Here is an 11,438-nt window from a genome sequence, read left to right as displayed (position 1 = left end):
GGCCAATATTCAACATTCTTAAAGAAAAGAATTTGCAACCCAGAATTTCATATCCAGCCAAACTAAGCTCCATAAGTGAAGGAGAAATAAAATACGTTACAGACAAACAAATGCTGAGATTTTGTCACCACCAGACCTGCCCTACAAGAGTTCCTGAAGGAAGCACTAAATATGGAAAGGAACAACCACTGGTACCAGCCACTGCAAAAACATCCCAAATTGTAAAGACCATCGAGGCTAGGAAGAAACTGCATCAACTAACGAGCAAAATAAGCAGCTAACATCAAAATGACAGGATCAAATTCTCACATAACAATATTAACCTTAAATGTAAATGGGCTAAATGCTCCAATTAAAAGACACAGACTGGCAAATTGGATAAAGAGTCAAGACCCATCAGTGTGCTGTATTCAGGAGACCCATCTCATGTGCAGAGACACACATGGGTTCAAAATAAAGGGATGGAGAAAGATCTACCAAGCAAATGGAAAACAAAAAAATGCAGGGGTTGCAATCCTAGTCTCTGATAAAACAGACTTTAAACCAACAAAGGTCAGAAGAGACAAAGAAGGCCATTACATAATGGTAAAGGGATCAATTCAACAAGAAGAGCTAACTATCCTAAATATATATGCACCCAATACAGGAGCACCCAGATTCATAAAGCAAGTCCTTAGAGACCTACAAAGAGACTCAGACTCCCACATAATAATAATGGGAGACTTTAACACCCCACTGTCAATATTAGACAGATCCACGAGACAGAAAGTTAACAAGGATATCCAGGAATTGAACTCAGCTCTGCACCAAGTGGACCTAATAGACGTCTACAGAACTCTCCACCCCAAATCAACAGAATATACATTTTTTTCAGCACCACACCACACCTATTCCAAAATTGACCACATAGTTGGAAGTAAAGCACTCCTCAGCAAATGTAAAAGAACAGAAATTATAACAAACTATCTCTCAGACCACAGTGCAATCAAACTAGAACTCAGGATTAAGAAACTCACTCAAAACCACTCAACTACATGGAAACTGAACAACCTGCTCCTGAGTGACTACTGGGTACGTAAGGAAATGAACACAGAAATAAAGATGTTCTTTGAAACCAATGAGAACAAAGACACAACATGCCAGAATCTGTGGGACACATTTAAAGCAGTGTGTAGAGGGAAATTTATAGCACTAAATGCCCACAACAGAAAGCAGGAAAGATCTAAAACTGACACCCTAACAACACAATTAAAAGAACTAGAGAAGCAAGAGCAAACACATTCAAAAGCTAGCAGAAGGCAAGAAATAACTAAGATCAGAGCAGAACTGAAGGAGACAGAGACACAAAAAACCCTTCAAAAAATCAATGAATCCAGGAGATGGTTTTGGAAAAGATCAACAAAATTGATAGACCACTAGCAAGACTAATAAAATAGAGAGAAGAATCAAATAGATGCAATAAAAAATGATAAAGGGGATATCACCACTGATCCCACAGAAATACAAACTACCATCAGAGAATAGTATAAACACCTCCATGCAAATAAACTAGAAAATCTCGAAGAAATGGATAAATTCCTGGACACATAACACCCTGCCAAGACAAAACCAGGAAGAAGTTGAATCCCTGAATAGACCATAATAGGTTCTGAAATTGAGGCAATAATTAATAGCCTACCAACCAAAAAGAGTCCAGGACCAGATGGATTCACAGCCGAATTCTACCAGAGGTACAAAGAGGAGCTGGTACCATTCCTTCTGAAACTATTCCAATAAATAGAAAAAGAGGGAATCCTCTCTAATTCATTTTATGAGGCCAACATCATCCTGATACCAAAGCCTGGCACAGACACAACAAAAAGAGAATTTTAGACCAATATTCCTGATGAACATCAATGCAAAAATCCTCAATAAAATCCTGGCAAACCAAATCCAGCAGCATATCAAAAAGCTTATCCACCACAATCAAGTTGGCTTCGTCCCTGGGATGCAAGGCTGGTTCAACATACACAAATCAATAAATGTAATCCAGCATATAAACAGAACAAACGACAAAAACCACATGATTATCTCAATAGATGCAGAAAAGGCCTTTGACAAAATTCAACAACACTTCATGCTAAAAACTCTCAATAAACTAAGTATTGATGGGATGTATCTCAAAATAATAAGAGCTATTTACGACAAACCCACAACTAATATCATACTGAATGGGCAAAAACTGGAAGCATTCCCTTTGAAAACTGCACAAGACAGGGATGCCCTCTCTCACCACTCCTATTCAACATAGTGTTGGAAGTTCTGGCCAGGGCAATCAGGCAAGAGAAAGAAATAAATGATATTCAACTAGGGAAAGAGGAAGTCAAATTGTCCCTGTTTGCAGATGACATGATTGTATATTTAGAAAATCCCATCATCTCAGTCCAAAATCTCCTTAAGCTGATAAGCAACTTCAGCAAAATCTCAGGATACAACATCAATGTGCAAAAATCACAAGCATTCCTATACACCAATAACAGACAAACAGAGAGCCAAATCTTGAGTGAACTCCCATTCACAATTGCTTCAAAGAAAATAAAATACCTAGGAATCCAACTTACAAGGGATGTGAAGGACCTCTTCAAGGAGAACTACAAACCACTGCTCAATGAAATAAAAGAGGATACAAACAAATGGAAGAACATTCCATGCTCATGGATAGGAAGAATCAATATTGTGAAAATGGCCATACTGCCCAAGGTAATTTATAGATTCAATGCTATCCCCATCAAGCTACCAATGAGTTTCTTCACAGAATTGGAAAAAACTACTTTAAAGATCATATAGAACCACAAAAGAGCCCGCATTGCCAAGACTATCCTAAGCCAAAAGAACAAAGCTGGAGGCATCACACTACCTGACTTCAAATTATACTACAACTCTGCAGTAACCAAAACAGCATGGTACTGGTACCAAAACAGAGATACAGACCAATGGAACAGAATAGAGTCCTAGGAAATAATACCACACATCTACAACCATCTGATCTTTGACAAACCTGACAAAAACAAGAAATGAGGAAAGGATTCCCTATTTAATAAATGGTGCTGGGAAACCTACCTAGCCATATGTAGAAAGCTGATACTGGATCCCTTCCTTACACCTTATATAAAAATTAATTCAAGATGGATTAAAGACTTAAATGTTAGACCTAAAACCGTAAAAACCCTAGAAGAAAACCTGGGCAATACCATTCAGGACATAGGCATGGGCAAGGACTTCATGTCTAAATCACCAAAAGCAATGGCAACAAAAGCCAAAATTGACAAATGGGATCTAACTAAACTAAAGAGCTTCTGCACAGCAAAAGAAACTACCATCACAGTTAACAGGCAACCTACAGGGTGGGAGAGAATTTTTACAATCTACCCATCTGACAAAGGGCTAATATCCAGAATTTACAAAGAACTTAAACAAATTTACAAGAAAAAATCAAACAACGCCATCAAAAAGTGGGCAAAGGATATAAACAGACACATTTATGCAGGCAAAAGACACATGAAAAAATGCTCATCATCACTGGCCATCAGAGAAATGCTAATCAAAACCACAAGGAGATTAAATATGAATTATTAGCTTTAAGGTATAATTAACATATAATGAGCATCAGCAATTTGAAGTGTACAACTTAACGAACTTTCAGAATAGTCATGTAACCACAACCATGATCATGACATAGAACATTTCAAACATCACCACAATCAGTCACCTACTGTTCCTTTGCAATAAATTTCCTCCCTTAACTCCTACTCCTGGCATCCACTGATCTGCTTTCTGTCCTGAATTTTGTCTTTTCTAGAAATTTTAAAAGAAATCACATAGTATGTCATCTCTCTTTCACTTAGCATAATATTTTTGAGATTCAGGAATATTGCCGAGTCAGTAGTTAGTTCCTTTTTATTGCTGAATAGTATTCCATTCTTTCAAGGTATCACTGTTGGTTTATTCATTCACAAGTTAATGGACATTTGGGGCTGTTTACAAATTTAGGTTATTATAAATAATATGTATACTCGAGTATGCATCCTTGAGTGAAGGTATATGCCTTTGTGTGATTTTTTATTTTCATATTATAGGTACACAACATAATTTTCATTTTCTTCATGATTGTAATTTGCCTTCAAGATCTGTATATATCGATTAATATTCACAGATATAAATGTTAAAATCTATACACACATATTCTTGTTCCTAATCTTATGTTATCATTCTAGGCTTGAAAATTTATAACATATTTTTAATGCTAGTATCTACTGTTTGATTCCTTTCTGAATGACTTTTTTTCAGGTTTATTGAGGTATGATTGAAAAATAAAAATTGTATATATTTAAGGTGTACAAAACATGATGTTCTGATAAACTTATACATTCTAAAATGAGTACCACAATCAAGGTAATTAACATATCCATTACGTCATACAGTTTACCTCTGAAAGAGAAGGTAAGAATACTTGAGATAAGATACTTTCTTACCTTATTAGTGGGGCAAAAAATTTTAAAGATTGCAAAACAGCTAATCCTGATAAAAATGCAGGAAAATAGGCATTTCAGTGGGGATGAAGCTGTGACCTGCTGCAACTACTGGGGAACATAAATCTAGTAATAACTATTACAAATTTTAAATGCAAATGTTCTTGACACAGAAACCCCAGATTTGGGATTCTAGCCTATAGAATTAAGAGCATCAGTTAAGAAGAATATATGAACAAGATATTTATTAAGACTTAGCTATGGTGTCAAAAAACTGAAAACATCTGAATATCCACCCATTCAGTGAAATGGTCGAGTAAATGAGGCTCATTAGTGTAACAGAATGTTACCTAATATTGAAAGGAATGTGTTAGATCTCTATCAACTCTTTTGAGGAACAGCTAAAATATTTTCTTAAATAAAGCAAGATGCAAAGTAATGTGCATAAAATAATTTCATTTTAAAATACAACCACCACCATCCTATGTATGTATGTGTATTTTGCATTTGAATGTACGAGTAAGTAAATGTGAGTGGAAGGATACACACCAGCCAATAGCACTAATTAGCTCAGAGGGATTGTGAGTAGAAAAGGGTGAGAATACTATTTTATTTTATTATTTTATTTTTTGTTTTTTGAGATGGACTCTCGCTCTGTCGCCCAGGCTGGAGTGCAGTGGCATGATCTCAACTCACTGCAAACTCTACCTCCCAGGTTCAAGCAATTCTCCCTGCCTTAGCCTCCTGAGTAGCTGGGATCACAGGCGCCTGCCACTACATCCAGTTAATTTTTTTTTGTAATACACTTTTAAAAATACATTTTTTTAGCCAGGCGCGGTGGCTCACACTTGTAATCCCAGCACTTTCAGAGGCTGAGGCAGGTGGATTACCTGAGGGTGGGAGTTTGAGACCAGCTTGACCAACATGGAGAAATCCCATCTCTACTATAAATACAAAATTAGCCGGGCATGGTGGCACATGCCTGTAATCCCAGCTACTTGGGAGGTTGGGGCAGGAGAATTGCTTGAACCCAGGAGGCAGTGGTTGCAGTCAGCCAAGATCGTGCCATTGAACTCCAACCTGGGCAACAAGAGCGAAACTCCATCTCAAAAAAAAAAATTAAATCCAGAAAGATTTAAAGATCTAAACTTTAAAATCTAGAAAATATCAGAGAAAAATTAAAAAGTACGCTTCAAAAATCTTGGCACATGCCAGACAAAAAGGTCACATGCTGAATGATTCCATGTATATCAAATGTCTAGTTTAGAATAAGTAAATCCATAGAGACAAAAAACTAGAATAGTGGTTGCCAAGGGCCATGAGGGGAGAGGGACAGGGAGTGATTACTGATGGTTTCTTTTTGGGAAGATGAAAATGTTCTGCACTGAAACAGTGGTGATTGATGACTGTACAACTTTGTTAATCCAGGGCCTGTGCCAGGGAAGGGCCAATGCAAGGGCAGGGCAGGGACAGGGTGTCAGAGGGCCAAGATAGGGCCAGGGTGGGGCCAGGGCAGGGCGGGGCCGGGACAGGCCAGGTAATGGTAGGGCAGGTCCAGGGCAGGGGCAGGGCAGGGCCAGGTCGAATGCTAAGGCCATGCCCAGAGCAGGGCCAAGGCAGAGGCAGGGCCACAACATGTCAGGGCCAGGGTAGCACAGGGCCGAGGAAAGGCCAGGGCAGGTAGGAGCCAGGGCAGGGCCAGGGCCAAGGCAGTGGCAGGGCCAGGACAGGGCCAGAAGCAGGGCAGGGCCACAGCTAGGTCAGGACCAGGGCCAAGTCAGGGTCAGGGCTATCGTAGGACCAGTGGCAGGGTAAGGGCCACGACAGGACCAGGGGCAGGGCCATGGGCATGGCCAAGGCAGGGCTCCAGCCTGGGCAGTGTTGGGCTGGGCAGGGCCAGGGTAGTACAGTGCCCAGTCAGGGCTGGGCCAGGGCAGGACCAGAACCAGGGCAGGGCCAGAGCCAGGGTAGAATCGGGCAGGGTCACAGCCAGGGACATGACAGAACCAAGGCCAGGGCCAGAAGCAGGGCAGAACCAGGGCCAGGGCAGGGACATGGCAGGGCCAGGGCTTAAGACAGGGCCAGGTCAGGGCCAGGGCCATGGCAGGACCAGGGCCAGTGGAGGGCCAGGGCAGGGTGAGGGTAGCACAGGGCCAAGGCAGGGCAGGGTCAGTGTAGAGCAAGGACCAGGCCAGGGTATGGCAGGGCACAGCCAGGGAAGTCTAGGGCCAGAGCCAGGTCCGGGGCATGGACAGGGCAGGGCCAGAAACATGGCAGGACCAGAAAGGGGCCAGGGCAAGGGCAGGCCAGGGAAGGACCAGGGAAAAAGCATGGCCAGGGAGGGGCCAGGGCAAGGGGAGGGCCAGGGCAGAACCAGGGCCAGGGCAGGCCAAATGCAGGGCCAGGGTAGGGTGAGGGTAGGGCCAGGGCGAGGTCAGGGCCAGGGCAGGACTAAGATAGCACAGGGCCAAGGCCAAAGCCAGGGCAGGGGCAGGAGCAGGCCTGCATGAGGGCAGGACCAGGGCCAGGGATATGGCAGGACCAGGGGCAGGGCCAGGGCCAGGGCTGTGCCAGGACAGAACAAGAGCAGAGCAGGGCAGTACCACAGCCAGGCCATAGAGAGGGTAGGGCAAATGCCAAGGCAAGGCCAGGGTAGTGCCAGGGCTGAGGCAAGGTCAGGGAAGGTCCAGGGCTGAGTCAGGGCTAGAACGAAGACAGGGGCAAAGGCCGGGGCAGATCTACGGCACAAGCAGGGCAGGCTAGGGCAGGGCAATAGCAAGACCAGGCCATGGCAGGGCCAGCCCAGGATAGAACAGGGCACAGGCAGGGCAGGGCCAGGGACGCGGCTGGGACGGGACAAGGACCAGGGCAAGGGTATGGCCAGGGCAGAGGTAGGGCCAGAGCCAGGGTCTGGGCAGAGACAAGGCAGGTCCATTGTAGGGCCAGAGTTCAGACCAGGGACAGGGCAGGGCCGGGGCAGGGCCAGGCCAGGACCAGGAAAGGGCAATGTCATGACCAGGGCCATGGCAGGACCAGCAACAGGACTAGGGCGAGGACAGGGACAGGGACAGGGTAAGGGCTAGGGCCAGAATAGCATGCCAGGGTAGGGCCAGGGCAAATCAGGGCCAGGACAGGGTCAGGCCCAGGGCTAGGCCAGGTATGGCCTTAAGCAGCGAAGGCCAGGGCCAAGGTCCATGCCAGGGCCAGGGCAGAGCCAAGACAGTGGCAGCTCCAGGGCAGGGCCAGGGTTAGGACCATGGACATGTCCAAGGCCAGTGCCAGGGAAAGGGCAAGGGTAGGGGGCAGGGTCAGGGTCATCTAAAAACCAGAGACAAAGCTAGGCCCAGAGCAGGGCCAGGACAGGTACCTGGCAGGGCCAGGGTCTGGGACAGGGCCATGGCAGGGCCAGGGCCACAGCCAGGTCTGTGCTATAGCCAGGTACAAGACAGGGCTCAGGCAAGGCTAGGGTGAAGGCCAAGGTAGGGCCAGGGCAGGGTCAAAGCCAGGCTAGGGCCAAGGCAGGGCCAGGGCAGGCAGGACAGGTCCAGGAAAGCATAGGGCCAAGGCAGGGCCAGGCCAGTGCCAAGACCAGGGCAGAGACAGGGCCATGGCCATGGCCTGGGCAGGACCAGGTTCAGGGCAGGAGCAAAAGAAGGGCAAGGACAGTTCAGGTTCTTGGCACAGCTGGGGTCCAGGACAGGGTCAGGGTAGGGCCAAGGCAGGGTCTGGGCCATGGTAAGACCAGCAACAGGGCTGGGGCTAGGATAGTGACAGGGCCAGAGTCAGGGCAAGGACCAGAGCAGTGCAAGGCCAGGGTAGGGCCAGTATTTCAGGGTCAGGACAGGGTCAGGGCCAGGGCAGAACCAGGGTAAGTTCTCAAGCCAGGAAGGGCCAGGGCCAGGACAGGTCCAGGGTCTGTGTTAGGGCACGAGCAGGGCCAGACCAGGGTAAGGGTCAGGGCCAGGGACAGGGTAGGGACAGGGCAAGAAACACGGCAGGACCAGGGGCAACACCAAGGCCAGAGCTGAGCCAGGGCTGAGTCAGGGCTGAGTCAGGGCAAGGCATGGTATGGCCAGTGCAGGACAGGACCAGAGCCGGTCCATAGAGAGAGCAGGGCCAATGCCAAGGCAGAGCCAGGCTGGTGCCAAAGCTGAGGCAGTGTCAGGGCATGTCCAGGGCGGGGCCAGGGCCAGGGCCAGAACCGAGCCAGGGCACGGCCAAGGCAGGGTAAGGCAGGGCAATGGCATGGCCGGGTCAGTGCCAGGACAAGGCAGAACAGGACAAGGCAATGGTAGGGGCAGAGCAGGGACAGGCCAAAATAGGGTCAAGTCACTTCAGGGCCAGGGCAGGGCCAGGGCCAGGGATATGGCAGGACAAAGACCAGGGCCAGGGTCAGGGCCAGGTCTGGGCTAGGGCCAGGTCCAGAGCAGGCCCTAGCTAAGACTAGGGTGAGAGCCAAGGTAGGGCCAGGGCAGGGTCAAAGCCAGAGTAGGGTGAGGGCAGGGCCAGGGCAGGGTGATGACACAGCCAGAGCACGGCAGGGCAAGGTGGTGGCAAGACCAGGGCAGACTACTGCCAGCTCAGGGCCTGGGAAAGGCCAGGGCCAGGACAGAACCAGGAAAGGGTCTGGGTCAGGGCCAGAAGCAAGGCAGAGCAGGGCCAGGGCCATGGCAGAGTCAGGGCAGGTCCTTGGCAGGATCAGGTTCCAGGCCAGGGCCAGGGCACAGACAAGGGCAGGACCTGGAAAAGGGCAGAGCCAGGGATATGGCAGGACCAGGGTCAGGGCCAGGAGGCTGGGCCAGGACAGGGCCAGAGCTAGGCCATAGTGAGGGCAGGGCAAAAGCCACGGCAAGGTCAGGGCAGGTCCAGGGAGCGGCCAGCATCAGGCAGGGCCAGGGCACAACCAGGGCAGTGTAAGGCAGGGCAATGGCACCGCTGGGCCATGACAGGGCAAGGTCAGTGCCAGGAGAGGGCAGAACAGGCAGGGCCATGGTGGGGCCAGGTCAGGGACAGGCCAAGGCAGGGCCGGGACAAATCAGGGCCAGGACATGTCCAAGGCCAGGTCAGGGCCAGAACAGGACCAGGACCATGACCATTGGCAGGGCCAGTGCCATGGCAGGGCCAGGATCAGGACAGGGGGCAGGGCCAGAGCCACCAAAGCTGGGTCAGCGCAGATTCAGGGAAGGTCCAGGGCAGAGGTGGAGCCAGGGCCTGAGCCAGGGAAGGGCCAGTGCAAGGGCAGGACCAGAGCAGGGACAGGGTAGCACAGGGCCAAGACAGGGCCAGGGTGGGACCAGAGCAGGGACAGGGCAGCACAGGGCCAAGACAGGGCCAGGGTGGGACCAGAGCAGGGCGGGGCTGAGACAGTCCAGGTAATGGTAGGGCAGGTCCAGGGCAGGGAAGGGCAGTACAGGGCCAGGTCCATAGCACAGGCAGGGCATAGCCAGGCCCATTGTGAATGCATCGGCCCTCCCTACAAGGCTCCTACCACCTGGCCACTGCCGCAACCTGGCCACCGCTGTAGGCCTGCCCCCACCCTGGCCACAGCCGCCTGCCCTCCTACTGCTCCAGCATGCTGCAGTCTGCATTGCCACCACCAGCCCACAGAGAAGCGAGCTGTGGTGTTGCAGGCTCCAGGTGTCTCCTCCTCCTCCTGGCACAGAGCAGCTGGGAGGGCAAAGCCAGAAAATCCTAGAGGAAGATGCAAGGGGTGGTAGCGTCAGAGCCTCACTTTGTCATGCCAGCCACTGGGTGGCAGGGGCCAGTTTCAGTGAAGGCACTCACACCCACCCTTCAAAGTCCAGACTCTCCTTTTGGCCCAAGCTGGCCAGAAACTGGGGCCTGGGGTGGGTGCTGGAGACACCATAGTGCCTGGCTCCCCACTCCACAGGAACTGCTGGGCCCACTCGGGCTGCACTCCTTGGGGAGCAGGAGCAGCAGAAACTCAGACCCAGCCAACCCTCTGCACCCAGGTGCCACTTCCTGTTCCGGATGCCTCCATGTACAGGGACCTGTCCCCAGTGGTGTCTGCTACTCCATACTGGGGGGTGCCAGGCAGTCTCTGTGGCACAGACCCAGAGTGCATGGGCCCAGGAACCACAGTGGGTGTAGGGGCTCTGCCATGCTCAGGATTTCCACAGAAACACTGCGTCTGCCGCGCTCCAGTATGAGCAAGAGTAGGTTGCCCTCTGGAGTGTGGAGTCCAGGGAGAGGAGAACCGCTCCTTCCTTGGATGCCACCACTGTCGCTGCCAACTCTGCTGACCGTCGCCAGCAGTGCAGCCCCTGACAGTACCCAACTTGCCCCCCTCCATGGCTAGTCCTGCCCTCAATAGTGCCCCCCACCTCCACCCCCACCCCCAACGTCACCAGCAGCGTATACCTGATAGTGCCCTAACCTGTCCTCCTCTATGGGCATTGCAGTCCCAGAGAGCACCCATAACACACCGCCCACTATGGACAGTGCAGCCCCATAGAATGCTACCAACCAGTACCCCCAGTGCAGGCAGCGACACCCTAGATAGCGCCCCCAACCCACCCCACACTGTGAAAAGTGCAGCCCTGATGGCCCCTATCCTATCACTCTGGTCATGCTGCAGTCTCTGTCACCACCACCACCAACCACAGTGAGGCAAGCCACTGGGCCACAGGCTCTAGCCTCCAGCAGCCGGGCACGGAGCAGCTCTTGCTGATGGCTGCCTGCTACCACTCTGACCACGCTGCTGTCTCCATGGCCATCTTCTTTGACTACAAAAGAATAAAACTAGGTATCAATAAGAAGAATAATTTTGGAAACCATACAGTCACATGGAAGTTAAATAATACGCTCCTGAATGAATGACTAGTGGGTCAATGAAGATACTAAGATGGAATTTGAAAAATTTCATGAAACAAATGGTAATGAAGACACAATATACCAAAACTTATAATA

Source organism: Pan paniscus, chromosome 22 (genome assembly GCF_029289425.2).
Source record: "Pan paniscus chromosome 22, NHGRI_mPanPan1-v2.0_pri, whole genome shotgun sequence".
NCBI lineage: Eukaryota > Metazoa > Chordata > Mammalia > Primates > Hominidae > Pan > Pan paniscus.
The sequence above is the reverse complement of the archived record's forward strand: the minus strand, read 5'-3'. Positions refer to the sequence as shown.